Below are 15,984 nucleotides of genomic sequence, written 5' to 3'. Positions count from 1 at the left end.
AGTGGTTCGCCAGGACTTGGGAGTGTCTCCAGTGACGACGGCTCAGCAGGTCTGTCTCGGGATACGCGACCGGGGGTAACGATCCAGCCGGCCACCCCATCAATAGGACATTGGCTGTCATGGGATTGAGATCGCTGAGGCTGGATGAGATGTATCCTAGCAGCTTCAAATTAAAGATTCCTTCCACTTCAAGCAGCACAGTATGTCCTTAGAACTTCCTCGTTGCCAGGCTGAGCTCCCATAGTGGTGTACAAGGCTGTCTTCACGGAACGTGTTTCCCTTTCCCACACACCTCCAAAGTGGGGTGCTGCAGGGGGGTTGAAGTGGAAGCTGATCTTCTGCTTAGCTAGCTGTTGCTCTAGATCTGGGGACAGGGCAGCGAACGCCTCTCGCAGCTCCATTTCTGCTCCACAGAAGTTAGTTCCCTGGTCCGAATACAGCTCAGCTGGTGTCCCTCGGTGGGCGATAAACCGCCTGAGAGCCATCAGGAATGAGTCTGCGTTGATTGTGTTCAAAAGGTCTAAGTGTACACCTCTAGTGGTGAGACACTTAAATATGATTAGGGTTGGGCACCAAAAATCCGGAATCGAGTGGAACCCGTTCTATCATTCCGGTTCTCCCGGAACCGTACAGATTTTAGAATGTCGGTGCTAAATTTTGATTCCTAGTTAGCCACACGGAAGAGCTACGAATGAAGTATGACCGATTAAAAAAAAAAATGTGCGTGCACAGCGCGCAGCCTCCGGCTCCAACCACCGACGCTGCGTAGCAATAGCACGTTAGCTCGCCCCCACTCGCACTCAGCTCCTCGGCTCGCTTTGACCCGGCCGAGATGTTAATCCACAATCCCAAAGCACAAAGTGCTTTGCAAGCATGAAGTGCACAGAGTTTGGGGACAGAATGTGAATGACCATGTAGCAGAACGGCTACCACAACCTCTTCATTGAACGTGACAAAAATAATCATGAAAAGTATGGTGTGATCGACTTAGACTAAGTATTGTTTAAATTGGCCTATTGAGACCATTCAAACATGGTATATAGTTGAGATTTGACACTTTTGACCAAAGTTTGAATGGAAACTCTGTGAGGCGGGATCATGCCTCTCTGTGTTGTCTTAAAAAAAAAAAAAAAAGTCATGTGATCGTCTGTCGACTTTAAAGGGATTGCTTACCCTACAAAGAAAAAAGTAAAACAATAAAAATCATGGCTGGCAGCATGAAATGTTATTCAGAAAAGGTAGAAACATTTACTTTACAGAGAATACTAGAGAGAGCAATAGTGATGCCAAGTGACTGCTTTTATTTGCACAGACTGCACAGCCTATTAGCACAATGCATCTTGCGAGGCTTTTTAAAAAATAGCTCCAAAGCCTCCTGGTAGGGGAAGTCCTATGGTGCTGGTCCATTTATAGATATTCTGAGACACGCGGCCAGGTGCTCCCCATCCAGGCGATTCCGCAGGTCAGTTGTGACCTGAAAAGCGTCAACACAGGCACCAATCTTTAAAATGACCATGCTGAAATTGTATTTCATATCCTGGCTGCCTACTGCCCGAAGACAGCTGGGATAGGCTCCAGCGTGCCCCGCGACCCTTGTGAGGATAAGCAGTATCGATAATGGATGGATGGATGGATGGATCCTGGCTGCCCCTGTGAAATAATTTGTATGTATGCATTCTCCTTACCCTGTTCATGGTTGAAAAATCCTGCTCACAGTTCACACTGGAGACAGGGATTACCAGCCCAGTTGCAGCAAGTTTGCTTAGCAGGGGAAATTTAATCTTTTCCCACTAGCCAGCAGCTGCATCATTTCTGCATGATTCTACTCCTTCAGAAATTTGCCAAAAAAGCATACAATGTAATTTGCAATACGCAAGACGGATGACAAATCAATCCTGTAAAGAACATCTGATAAATTACTAACCTTAAATACTCCTGATAGGTGATGTTTAAAGTAGACTACTCCGCCTTGATGGCCTCTTGTCCTGGGATGATTTTTCTTGGAGGATTTGCAGATTAGTGAGGTTTTCTCTTTCAGTTTTCACTGCCCTTGGACTGAGCACACTGAAGGCCCCCAATACCTCTATGTCCTGGAATCTGGCACTAAGGTTACTCTCCAGGCTGCTGAGGTATGGCTTGCGGATCTGGAATGATTGGTATATTACATTATATTACATATTTCCAAAATATCTACAATTCTCAATTAAGAGCTGGGGGGGATCTATTTACATATTTCACAAATCTGTCCCACAGCTCCTCCCGGGGATGCTCCTGGAGGTCCTTTCTCCTCCGCTCCTCCTCGTGGGTGATGTTCAGGGCCCCAACCCCCACTGGGTTGTCCAGGTCACAGGGAAGCCGAGCAAGGTGAGTCCCGGTCAGTGGGGCCTCGCCCGCCTCCTGGAACCTCCTCAGTATAGCAAGTGTGACGGGAAACCTAAAATGTGTAAAAAGACATTCAAGATGACAAGATAATGGCTGGTAAAGGGTCATTCCACCTTTTATGAAATGCATCCTTTGTGACATACCTGGGTCTTTATGTGAGTGAAGTTCATATTCGATCTCTGGAACACCTTAGAAAGCAACGCAATGTGCGGCAACACATCTGCTTGCAGGTAGAGTGCATCCACAAATCTGTAAGTCGCACAAAAGGTGTAGAGTCCTGTTGCGATGGGACATTTTCGTGTTTAGGTTGCCTCCTCCACCAAAGCAGACAGGACGGCTGGCAGATTTCTCTTCAGATTCCAGAGCCATCTTGTATCATTGACTTCCTAAACATAAATAGAAACACTGGTAAGAATAAAATAATCAAACCCAATTTTCAATAATATTGTAAGGATGGTAAGTCTTGATGACATACCTTGACCTTCAGGTCACTCAGACCAAGAGTGGTAGCTGCAGATCAGAGGGTGGCTGAACGATGGCCACTGTTTCTGAAAAACAGATGCAGCTCCTGGAGGCCCACAGGCACCAGCTTCGGAAAGCTATCAGTGAGCTGGTTCGCCACGCCATTCACACGACCTAGGTATAAGATATAAATTTAGTGTTGGGGTGTCACCAATTGTCACCACTCTAATATCACACAGATTTCATACCCGTCATGACTTTCTTCTGCAGGACAGCTTTTATAGCCGCAACAATGGTGTCCGCTTTGCCATCATCCACTGCCACCAGGTCTAGGAAGTAATTGAATACTCCTCCATCTTCATCCATGTGTCTAAAATAAAATAATGTATAACATTAAAATATCAAGGTCTGAATTTTAATTTTCATTGATTACTTTAAAAAATACAGCACCTGACATGCAAATCCAGCTGCTGGTTCACAGAGATATCAGTTGTTTCATCAACCTCCAGGCTGATTGCTCCTGAAGCTCTAATGGCTACCATGATAGGCGACTCTATAACCTACAAGAAGAATATTTTATTGTTTCCATGGAGACATTTTTCTAACATTTATCAGACAGAAGAGCAAACAAGGAAGCAAAAACACCATTACATCTGATCACTTATTGCACACAAAATAATACAAGAACACAATATTCCATTACCAATAGAGCACTTGGGACTGAGAATAAATACTGTGTAGATTTACTTTACCGTTGCAAGGATCTCAGGCATTTCATCCACTATTCTATGTGAGCGGTAATTGTTTCTCTGATCCACCTGAGAAAAGGACATTTATCAATTTGTAAGCCTGTGGTTTAAGTTCCAAGTGTCATAGAGTATTATCTGGAAAGGGTCAATTACCTTCAACTTATCAAAGTAGCTGCAACCCAAAAGCTGAGCTCGGCTCAGCAGCTTTGGGTAATTTGTGTGATCAACCATCTCATTCTTAATTAGCCAATAGAGGCATTTGAAGCCACCAATAGTGGCCTCATGCTCCAAAACAATGGTAGGCTCAAAAGCCTGAACCACGGAGAGGCCTACACAAAGAGCAAATATTTAATTACAGTATATGGTTAAACATGTGTAGAATTGCCTAGGCTAGAGATGCAGAGAAATAAATGTAATATTAAATGAATAAATTATATTAAGAGAGATGATTAAGATCATATGAATAGTTTTAAAAAGCAGTTTCATAACATTAAGTAGTAATGTCTGCTATTTACGAGGTAAATGCATCATAGGTTCATCTAAAATGTACAGTACATTGGTCCAACTGTGTAGCATTGTATGAATGCGAGTGTGTTTGTGGGCCCATTTTATTTTGGTTAATGTTGAGTCTAGTTTTTGACACTTTTCATAATTTCATATGCATGTATGTATGTCACGAGGATGTCTATTTATAGACAATGATATGGATTAAATCCATAAATTGGCCGGGTATTACACGTTTAATAGGCCTTTTTGTTTAAAGTTAGATTCTATACCTGATGCAAGTGAGGTCTACTTTTGGACAAGTATTGATGTGGGTCTGAGGTCATGTGGCGCTATACAAAATCCTTTCTGTACACCTTACAACCCACTTCAATAAATGCCCTTTGCTGAGGGCCTTTCTTCGCTGGAGACTTGTGTTGGCGGCAGAGTCTGCAAAACATTCCTTGAAAAAAAAAACAAAAAAAACCAAGTGTTAATTCTTACATAACCAATATATTTGCTATTAAACACATGGTCTTGCAAATGTAATTCCAAATTCCTATCAATCTTGGTGTTGTACAGCCAATTCTGGTACTGAGGCTCATTACACCAGTCAGTGTTCCATCCAGAATGACGTTGCCTGGGATCTGAAATTATCATGCAGTGGTGTAATAATAGTGTTCTCCTTACTCTGTTTAGGAATGAATGCTCCAACTGTGGAACTTGGAACAATGGCCCTTGGAACTGTGCAACTTGGACAGTGCTGTTTTGTCACCTGCTGCTGCATCAACAGTGGGACCTGCACTTTTTGCCTCTACACTGACTCCTGCACTTTCTGCCTCTGCACTTGACTAGCACTCACCGACTCCTGGAATTCATTGTGAACAAGTGAACCAAGTTGCCTCTGCATTTTGTCTGTTAACTTCCATCCATCCATCCATTATCTATACCGCTTCTCCTCACAAGGGTTGCGGGGCGTGCTGGAGCCTATCCCAGCTGTCTTTGGGCAGTAGGCGGGGGACACCATGAATTGGTTGCCAGCCAATCGCAGGGCACACATAGACAAACAACCACAGTCACAATCACACCTAAGGGCAATTTAGAGAGTCCAATCAACTTACCATGCATGTTTTTGGAATGTGGGAGGAAACCGGAGTACCCGGAGAAAACCCACGCAGGCACGGGGAGAACATGCAAACTCCACACAGGGAGGCCGAGGCCGGGATCGAACCCACAACCTCTGAACTGTGAGGCGGACGTGCTAACCAGTCGACCACCGTGCCGCCGTCTGTTAACTTGCAATTGTATTTCAGACCATATTACATGACACATGGCTAAATGAGTTTGTCATTTCAAGTTACCTGCTGTGTGGTGCCTTCATCTTCTCGCCGTATCCTCTTAAAGTAATGGCCGATGAACCTAGGCCTATTCGACATGCCTGCTGACTAAAACAATTAGCTGGATAGTTTGCCTTGTTTTTTCCAATTCACTTAGCATTTAATATGTCACATGGTACATCAAATAATTCCGTTTTTAAAATATGGCTAGTTATAATGTCAGCTCACCTGGAATTTTGCAGCGCTCCTTGCAGAAAATCGTATTTTAGCTTCGTGTCGTACAAAACTGCACCGGTGAAACAATGTGATTCGGTTGGTTCAGCTGTGTTGCAGGTGATTGGCTGTCTCAACTTCACTTCACACACGACGTGCTTGTTTGGTTGAAGTTAGTCCTGTTGCTAAGTCTCCTCTTGCCTGTTTTGCCTCTTGTAGCCCCCTGAGCTAACCAGGGGGGCAGATGATAATTTTTGCGAAGGGTTTAAAGCCGTGTAGCGAAAAAAAAAAGCCGTGCAGCGGGTGGGGTGATGAGAGGGTGTCTTGCTCAGCTGAATATCTGAATATTATTTGGCAGCAAACAGTTGTACTACAAAGCTGCGAATTAAAACTACCAGCAAAGCGGCTGCGTAGGGGTTGAGCGAGACCGACGAATTGGCCAACTCGCCACATTTTTGCTACGGGTATAAACCAGGCTTGATTGACGGCAAATTTACGTTACATGCGGTATCTACGGTCGCGACCCGTTTAAAAAAAAAATTATAATAAATATTTTTATTAAATTCTCTTAAAATCTCCTTGGGCGGCCGTCTGTTTACTTGGGCGCACCGCTCAAGTATTAACATGGTGTGGGAAACCCTGGCGTAGGTGAGTTGAGGTAAGAATCTGCTATCAACTTTGCCTCTTGTAACTCAAGATGGTCAACTAGGATTTGGTAATTGAACAGTTCAGTCGCGTCCTCTGGCAAGAGGTTCTCCAGTGCCACCTTCAAACGTGCAAATTCACATGGATCACGGTGGCTGAAATAGGGGATGGAACGGCGTGGCCCCTTGTAGGTTTGTTCACTCCTAACAGTTGAATCATGATGCAGTGGAGCTGGAGTCTGCCAACCTTGTCTTGGCATCCCTGAGGCTTGCTGTGTGGAAGCTGGCAGGCATGTTGATTGCTGAGGAGTACTGGTTGCTGCATAGGATGGGAATCTGGATATACATATATACATATATGTATATGTGTATATATATTACGGCTGTCAATTTAGCGCATTATTTTTTAAGTTATTCCAACCCCCTTTTGACGGCGTCAATTTTTTCGATCGCATGATTAAGGTTTCCATAGCAACCAGCCGCTGCATTGATAAAGGCTGCTGGTCACCATGATCTATACATGTATCTTGAAAAAAAAAAAATCTTTAGAGTAGAGGAGGCGTTACATCTGCCTCGGGCTCCTGCCGCTGAAGATGCGTAGCAATAGCTTGTTAGCTTGCCCCCACTCGCGCTCAGCTCCTCGGCCCGCTTCGTCCCGGCCGGCAAGCATGGGCAGCGGCGGCGGCGGCGACTCTGGGCGGACCAATTCCCACAGATCTCCACAGCTGCGCGGCACCGCGGTGACAGCAGTCGCCCTTCGGTCATCCTGCCCGGGCCGGCCCGGCCGGCTCATTCGGCCGACGCCTAGCCAAAGAATGACTCGATGCAGTTCATGACCCAAAGTCAGAATCGGCTAGGTACTTCTAATTGCAACATTGAACCAACAAGTTCAACACACAAATGCACATATCCGGCTAATATTTAGCTTAGATCATACGTAGCTGCAGCATATACATAAATATTGTATCTACATAAAGATACAGTACATCCTATGGTTACATAGACTGCTTGGATTAGATAGACTTTCCTTGCTTGCCCTTAAAATGCAGCATTGTGTTTGTCATATATATTTTCTCTCTAAAGCAAGACAAGATTAGCCAGTCAATTGGTGTTCAGTAGCATGCTTTCAGTAACAGCTGAAAGTGTATGTGTGTGTGTTTGAAAAGGGCTGAGGGGCTGTTTGCGTGACTTGAATCCAATGCTTTTTTTTTTTCAATTGAAGAAAAAACAAACCCCAATTTTTTTTTTCAAGAAATATGTTCTATGCAGGCCCCCAAGTTCAAACAAGGCATTCTGATTAATATTGTGTTTATGGAATATGAGTTAAGTTGTAAAATTCATCAATTTTTTACCATCTCAGTGGTCGGCCATTTTATTACTTCTGTCGACTGAAAATGACATCACAGACGCGCTGAAGGCTCAAATAATGACCAATCATGGCTCAGTTTCAGAAAACAGGTGAGCTGTGATTGGTCGCTACGTGAGCCCTGAGCAGTTGTGATATCATTTTCAGTTGAAAGACGTGACAAAATGGCCACTCCCCAGTAATGATTAAAAACAGGTGGATTAACTCTTATTCCACAAACGCAATATTTATCAGAATGCCTTGTTTCAACTAGTGGGCTTGCATGGAGCATATTCTTAAAAAATAATATGTTTGGGGTGACTTCGCTTTAATAAAGTATTTGCATAAGAAAATCAATACTCTTATTCATGGGAAGGGTATTAAAATTCAAGAAAATAATGGGACAGAAAAATTAAGGGATTTTTTACAATAAATAAAATATGCGATTAAGTACGAGTTAACTATGAAAAATGCGATCAACTGCGATTAAAAATTCTAATCGCTTGACAGCACAAGTCGGACATGAATAAAGTAAGACATTCAACCCATTAAAACAGCTTCTTATTGGTTCGGGTATGCAAACAAATTACTATAATCTTTATATATATATATATATATATATATATATATATATATATATATATATATATATATATATATATATATATATATATACATATATATATATATATATATATATATATATATATATATATATATATATATATATATATATATATATATAAATAAACAAAACATAATATACAAACTCAAGGGGGTTCATAACATTTCCAAGCAAAAGGTATCGGTATCGTCCGATACTACCCTGTATTTACTTGGTATCGGATCAATACGAATATTCCCAGTATTGCCCCCCCCTAATCAGCAATCCTCTATTTAATTTCATTAACAGGTTACTGTCGCTAACCATGCCAAAACAGCAAAATAACAGTTTCCGTTCGGTCAGGTCTTAACCTTCACATCCATGCACCCTTGTGTACATGGTGTACATCAACCACACCATGTACACTGGATTTTTGGTACATTGATTTACAATATACAGTAATCCCTCGCCACTTCGCGGTTCGTGTTTCGCGGCCTCAGTGTATCGCGGATTTTCAAAAAGTATTCATCAAAAAATAAAAATGAAAAATACAGCCATATTGGTAGCCATATTGCAGAAAGACGCGTTGTTTCAAAGAGATGAGTTGACTCGGAGGCTTTGTACATACCCGCGGGCACTCAGAAAAGTCGCGTGATTTGTTCCCGGCGCGAGATCAACCAATGAGAGCACGAGTGGATTTACCCCATGAGTTGATGGCTGACTGCAACCTCTCGCTCGTCTCATCCACGCTAACAAATGAACAGCACTTTTGAACAACGTTGATCAACGTAGAAAAACTCATAACATTATTCAAATGTGCCGTTCAGTCAGTCAGAGTCAATCCGAATAAGTAAACAGCTGTATTCAGAAGTTGTAAGCGGAGCGCGCTGAGCCACCCGTCAATTACAATGTGCTCAGCACGTCAAGGATGACGAAACATCTGCAAATAAAATGTTAGTGTTATTTAGTTTTGTCTGAAGTTTGTCTTAAAACAGCTTAACTTAACTAAAATCCCGCGTTGCATTTTATTCAAAGGACCTTGTTGATGTTATTGTGCAAAGTTAAGGCATGATTACTTCCGGCGACTGTGCTTCTTCGTTTTAAAAGAAGAGGAAGGAGAGAAGAAAAAGATGACAACAAAGAAGACGGAGGCAACGAAGAAGCAGCAGACTTAATAACGCTTTCGCTTTGCACAACAATGACGACAAGCGTTTAAAAGTGCATTACACCATTACACTTTGTGTACCTTTGGATAAAATGCACCATGGCATTTTAGTTAACATAAGACAATTTTAGGATAAAAATCAAAACTAAAACGTAATTATGGGCTAACGTTCCGTCGCAATCGTCCGCTGCCGGGGTTGTAGCTCACGTTCCTAAATACCAGCCTGCATTTTTAAAGTTAAATTTGTTGTGTAACAAGTATTTAGAAGGGTGGGAACCATGCAATGTTGTAATAGAGGTGTAAATCCCTACAAAATAAAACTTTAAAATAAATAAAACAATTTAAATAATAATTAAAATAATTCAACCTCTACTTAACGTTTTTTTGCCTATCGCGGGGGTTCTGGTCCCCATTAACTGCGATAAACGAGGCATTACTGTACGTCGCATTATGCATTACGTGCAGTTTTGCTTTGTCATTCATTCAGGAGCTGATGAAATTCCCCTGCAATCAAGAACGCTCCACTTAAACAGTTTAAATCAAACAATTTCAATTATCTTGTGCACTTTAGGGACACCTCATTTTTATGGATAGACCTCCTACAAAAATGTCATTCTGCATTTACTCTATTTTTTTTTGTGAGGCTGCGCCTGCCCCCGACGCTCAAGGTCCATCCTGTGTTCCACGTCTCCTTGGTCAAGCCGGTGGGGGACTGTCCTTTTGCCCCGCCCCCCCGTTCCCCTGCCGCCTCCTCGTATTGTGGGTGGTGAGCCCGTCTACACCGTGAAGGAGATCTTGGACTCCAGGCGCAGGGGCAGGGTGGTTCAGTTCTTTGGAGGGGTACGGCCCGGAGGAACGTCAGTGGGTCCCCCGCTCGTGGATCTTGGATCCTTCACTCATCCATGATTTTTACGCCGCTCATCCCTCGAAGCCGAGTGGTCCTCCTGGAGGCGTCCGTTGAGGGGGGGTACTGTCATGTTTTGCTCTAGGCGCGCTCTGTCTCTATCTCTCTCGCTGTGTGTTAGTTGCAGCCCAGCTGGAGTGGGGGGCATTCCCTTCAGCTGTGCATCTGTGGCGTATCATAATCAGCTTGGTTTAAAAGGACACTGTTCACCACCATATCTTGTCAGATTATTGACCTTGCTCGCTTCACAGCCCAAGCTCTGTTTTCTAGACGTCACGTTCTCGTATCTTGTTCTCGATTTTTCCAGCAAGGTTTTGTTATATAAAGTTTTTGTTCCTCGTCACTTTGACTGAGCGCTTTGTGCTTTGTGTTATTGGGGTTTTTTGCAATCTCGTTTTGTTTTTCGGTTGTCAATATTTCCTTGCCTTGTGCGAGTGTTTTGTGTTCCCTATTTGATGGTCCCTGGCCTGGTTTTCGCCAGCGTCCTTTGTTCATATTTTGTCGGTCATTTTTGGATTTTGTAATTAAAGATTTTTCTGTTCGACGCTTTTGTCCCATTCTGCGTTTTTGGGATCCACATTTTTTCCTGTCCGCTTTTGTCAGATGTGACAGAATAATCCGACCATGGATTCCACAGAGTCTGACAAAATTAGGAAAGCTTTGACCAGTCAGGGTCGACTGGTGGGACAGCAGGAAGCAGCGCTCACGGAACTCTGTAGTGCTGTGACACTGCTGGCTCAGCGGTGCGACAGTCTGAGTGCCCAGCTTCAGCAGCGCGACATCTGAGGAACGCCGTCTTCGGATTTCCAAGCTGCATCAAGCTCGATGCCTCCTGACATATTCACATGTCGGTAGCCCAATTTACCCAACCCTACACGGTATGAGGGTGAACCCGGTTTGTGTGGGCAGTTCCTCCATCAATGTTCCCTCATTTTTGATCAGCTACCACTTACTTATGCCACCGATAGTTCGCGAGTGGCGTTTATTATGAGTCTCCTGTCTGGTCGAGCTGCTGCGTGGGCTTTGGCGGTGAGCAATTCCAAACCCGGGCTCCGGTCTTCCCTCCCTGATTTTGTTAAAGAGTTTCGCCAAGTGTTTCACCACCCTCTACACTGAAGGGAGGCCGGAGGTCCGTTGTTAGATTGCGTTCAAGGTAACCAATCCCCTGCGGATTATTCCATACACTTCTGTATTCTTGTGGCTGAGAGTGGGGTCGACGACTGTGCACTTCGTAGCATATTCCGTCGTGGACGAAATTCTGATGAAATGTAAGTGATCTTAAAGACGAATTGGCCGCACGAGATGACACCACCAGCCTGAAGGGACTTATTGCACTTGCTATTCGGTTGGACAACCAGCTGCGCGACCGTCGTCGGGAGCATAATTACGAGGGTCAGAGCTCAGGCTTTGCCATGAACTTAAAAAAAAAAAAATACTTATTTAATTGCCTCACTACAGTCTGTACAGATTTTGTTTTATTTATATGGTTGAAGCTTTTTCTTTTTAGTTCGGCAGAGGCGGTAAAACAATCACAAGGCAGAGGCGGAAAAACAATCACAAGGCAGATTGGTCCAGGTCCTTATGGAGGAGTCGGGATCCGCATCAGGACGCCAGCTACCTCCCAAGCCATCCAAGACGACGCAGGAGGAGCTGATACAGCTAGGCGGTGGAAGGCTACCCCCCGAGGAGACAAGGCGGCACGCACTGTCCGGGGCCTGCTTCTATTGCGGACAGACGGGACACCATGTGGCTAAGTGTCCTACGGGACTGCTCTCCTGTAAGTCTTCCTTTTTGGGGGTTCCGGACTCTAACGATACTGTGGCCTCCATAGGACGAATTTCCAGTGACCCGTATTGCTCCGTCTGTCTGGTAACCATGCTGAAACGCGTCCATTTTTTGTCATGCCATCTCGTGCGGCACCTGTCGTATTAGGCCTACCATGGCTCAAGAAGCACAACCCGGAACATTAACTGGGGTCGCCCAGCTATAGAAAATTGGAGTTTGTTTTGTCATGCTCATTGTCTTAAGTCCGCTGTGCCAGAGAACACATTATCGGTCGTACCTCCAGAGGAGGAAATTAATTTAGATCGTGTGCCACGCAAATATCATGACCTTAAGAAGGTGTTCAGTAAGGACCTTACACAAACCTTACCGCCACATCGGCCATATGATTGCGCCATTGACATTGCGCCTAATTCGGCACTCCCTAGCTCTCACTTCTATCAAGTGTCGCAACCAGAGCAGGCAGCATTGAGGGATTATATCGCCGGTGCACTGACAGCGGGCCACATTCGTCCGTCCACTTCAACACTGGGTGCTATTTTTTTATTTTTTATTTTTTTTATTGATAAAAAAGACGGGACACTAAGACCGTGCGTAGCTTATCGAGGTCTTAATGACATCACGATCAAGAATAAGTACCCACTTCCCTTGTTGGATTCCGCTCCCGCACCATTGCAGTCTGCAACCATTTTTTCTAAATTAGACTTGCGTAGTGCTTACCATTTGGTCCGTATCAGAGAAGGTGATGAGTGGAAGACGGCGTTCAAGACACCCCTCGGGCATTTAGAATATTTAGTGATGCCATTCGGGCTGACAAATGCCCCGTCTGTTTTTCAGAGTTTTATCAATGATATCCTCTGAGATATGCTAAATGTCTTCTGCTTCGTCTATCTAGATGTTATTCTGATCTTTTCTAAGGATATTCAGGAACATAGACAACATGTCTGTAAGGTCCTTCAGTGGTTATTGGAGAATCGACTGTACGTTAAAGCCGAAAAATGCGAATTTCACGTGGAGTCGGTACCGTTTTTGGGGTTTATCATTGGAAAGGGACAACTGCGAGCTGATCCGGTTAAGACACGGACCATGCTAGACTGGCCAACCCCTACCTCTAGGAAGCAGTTACAGAGATTTCTTGGTTTCGCTAACTTCTACAGGAGGTTTATTAGAAACTACAGTCTGGTCGCACCCCCTTTAACTCGTTTAACGCCCAGCAACCTGCAGTTTCAGTGGAACGATGGTGCCGATGCAGCGTTCAAAGAATTGAAGAAGTTATTTACTAGTCCACCAGTGCTTATTCATGCTGCCCTTGATCTCCCTTTTGTCGTTGAGGTTGATGCTTCTGATTCAGGGGTAAGGGCGGTACTTTCTCAACGGGCCCCAGTCGACCAAAGGCTCCATCCCTGCGTCGTCTTCTCCAGGAAACTCTCTCCAGCCGAGTCCAACTAAGCCATGGGGAACCGGGAGCTCCTGGCCATTGTCTTAGCCCTTCAAGAATGGCGTCACTGGCTGGAAGGTGCCAAGGAACCTTTCACCGTATTCACTGACCACAAGAACCTTGAATACATTCGCTCTGCGAAGTGCCTGAACTCACGTCAAGCCAGGTGGGCGCAGTTTTTTACCTGGTTCAATTTCATTCTCACCTAACGCAAAGGATCTCGCAATCAAAAGCCAGATGCCTTGTCGCGTCTCCACGACCCCGCAGTTGATGAGGCGCGGCACGAGGCAATCTTGCCGGGTTCATGTATTGTGGGAATGCTCCAGTGGGCGATTGAACAGAAGGTGTCGGAAGCCGCTCGTGACATTCCAGCGCCGGAGGGGTGTCCTCCGGAGGGGTGTATGGCTCTTTGTGGCGGCCGAACTTCGGCAGGAGGTATTACTATAGGGACATTCATCCAACGTGGCATGCCACCTGGGTGTTAATCGCACCTCGGCCATGATCATGCAAAGGTTCTGGTGGCCGGACTTGAAAAAAGATGTCACAGATTTTGTTGGAGCGTGTTTGGCCTGCGCCTGTGGAAAATCCTCACAGCAACCCGCGGCGGGCCTTCTTCACCCCTTGCCAACCCAGTCGCGCTCGTGGTCTCACGTTTCTCTGGACTTTGTCACTGGACTGCCAGTCTCAAAAGGCAAGTCGGTGATCCTCACCGTGGTGGACCGGTTTTCCAAGCTCGCCCATTTCGTGGCTCTGGCCAAGCTTCCTTCCTCCCTAGAAACTGCCAAGTTGTTGATTACCCATGTTATTCGTCTCCATGGAATACCCACAGACATTGTGTCCGATCGTGGCCAGAGTCTGGAGGAAATTCTGCCATGCCATTGGGGCGTCAGCGAGTCTGTCATTGGTATATCATCCGCAGACCAACGGCCAGAGTGAGCGCGCCAACCAGGAGTTGGAGGCTGCCCTCCGATGTGTTTGTCTGCATCAACCCACATTGTGGTCCCTGTACTTACCTTGGGTGGAGTATTCGCACAACACACTGGTGTCATCTGCAACTGGTAGGTCGCCGTTCGAAGCAGCCTACAATTTCCAACCGCCCTTGTTTCTGTCACAGGAACGCCAGGTCTCTTTACCTTCTGTCCAGCACCACCTGAAGCGGGCCCAGCGTGTCTGGAGGGAGACCCAGGCGGCTCTGTCCAGGACAGTGGAGTGTAATAAGGTGATTGCTGACCGGCGCCGATGTCCTCGGCCCGCTTACCTGCCTGGTTAGCATGTATGGCTGTCTACGCGGGACCTGAACCTAGCCGGGACGTCCCGCAAACTTGGGCCCAAGTTCATCGGGCCATTTGAGATCGAGGCGATCAACAATCCTGTCGTTGTGAGGCTGCGCCTGCCCCCGATGCTCAAGGTCCATCCTGTGTTCCACGTCTCCTTGGTCAAGCCGGTGGGGGACTGTCCTTTTGCCCCGTTCCCCTGCCGCCTCCTCGTATTGTGGATGGTGAGCCCGTCTACACCGTGAATGAGATCTTGGACTCCAGGGGCAGGGTGGTTCAGTTCTTGGTCGACTGGGAGGGGTACAGCCCGGAGGAACGTCAGTGGGGCCCCCGCTCGTGGATCTTGGATCCTTCACTCGTCCATGATTTTTACGCCTCTCATCCCTTGAAGCCGGGTGGTCCTCCTGGAGGCGTTCGTTGAGGGTGGGGTACTGTCATGTTTTGCTCTAGGCGCACTCCGTCTCTCTCTCTCTCTTTCGCAATGTGTTAGTTGCAGCCCAGCTGGAGTGGGGGGAGTTCCCTTCAGCTGCGCACCTGTGGCGTATCATAATCAGCTAGGTTTAAAAGGACACTGTTCACCACCTTACCTTGTCGGATTATTGACCTTGCTCGCTTCACACCACAAGCTCTGTTTTCTAGACGTCATGTTCTCGTTTTTTTCGGTAGTTTTGTTTTATAAAGTTTTTGTTCCTCGTCACTTTGTGTTATTGGGGTTTTTTGCAATCTCGTTTTGGTTTTCGGTTGTCAATATTTCCTTGCCTTGTGCGAGCGTTTTGTGTTCCCTATTTGATATTCCCTGGCCTGGTTTTCGCCAGCGTCTTTTGTTCACACATTTTTGGATTTTGTAATTAAATATTTTTCTGTCCGACGGTTTTGTCTCATTCTGCGTTTTTGGGATACACATTTTCTCCTATCCGCTTTTGTCGAACGTGACATGCACGAAATATAATAATCTGAATCCAGATAAAAAAATTTAAGTAGACTATACATCTACTTAAAAAGGTTATCTGGAACCAGATGATTTTATTTTGTGCAAACACTTGACGAAATATAATTGAGTAAATTTAAAAATGTTTTCAGTGTACCTGCATTCAGTCATAACAATAGTGTTCCAGTTATTTCACTTTTATTGGAATTATTTCCTACATAGTAACAAAACATGCGCTTCGTCAACGTGTACTTTCTCTTGAAATTGAAAGCAT

General features: G+C 45.2%; 2 pseudogenes; one reads left to right on the top strand and one right to left on the bottom strand.

Annotated features, from left to right (window-relative positions):
• Positions 1 to 188: 188 nt before the first annotated feature.
• Positions 189 to 12,165, bottom strand: LOC147152375 (zinc finger protein 862-like; annotated as a pseudogene).
• A 1,357-nt stretch (positions 12,166 to 13,522) lies between these two features.
• Positions 13,523 to 15,203, top strand: LOC147152374 (uncharacterized; annotated as a pseudogene).
• The last annotated feature ends 781 nt before the right edge of the window (positions 15,204 to 15,984 follow it).

Source organism: Filicampus tigris, chromosome 2 (assembly GCF_054856515.1).
Source record: "Filicampus tigris isolate MCC_2025a chromosome 2, RoL_Ftig_1.0, whole genome shotgun sequence".
Classification (NCBI taxonomy): domain Eukaryota; kingdom Metazoa; phylum Chordata; class Actinopteri; order Syngnathiformes; family Syngnathidae; genus Filicampus; species Filicampus tigris.
The sequence above is the reverse complement of the archived record's forward strand: the minus strand, read 5'-3'. Positions and strand labels throughout refer to the sequence as shown.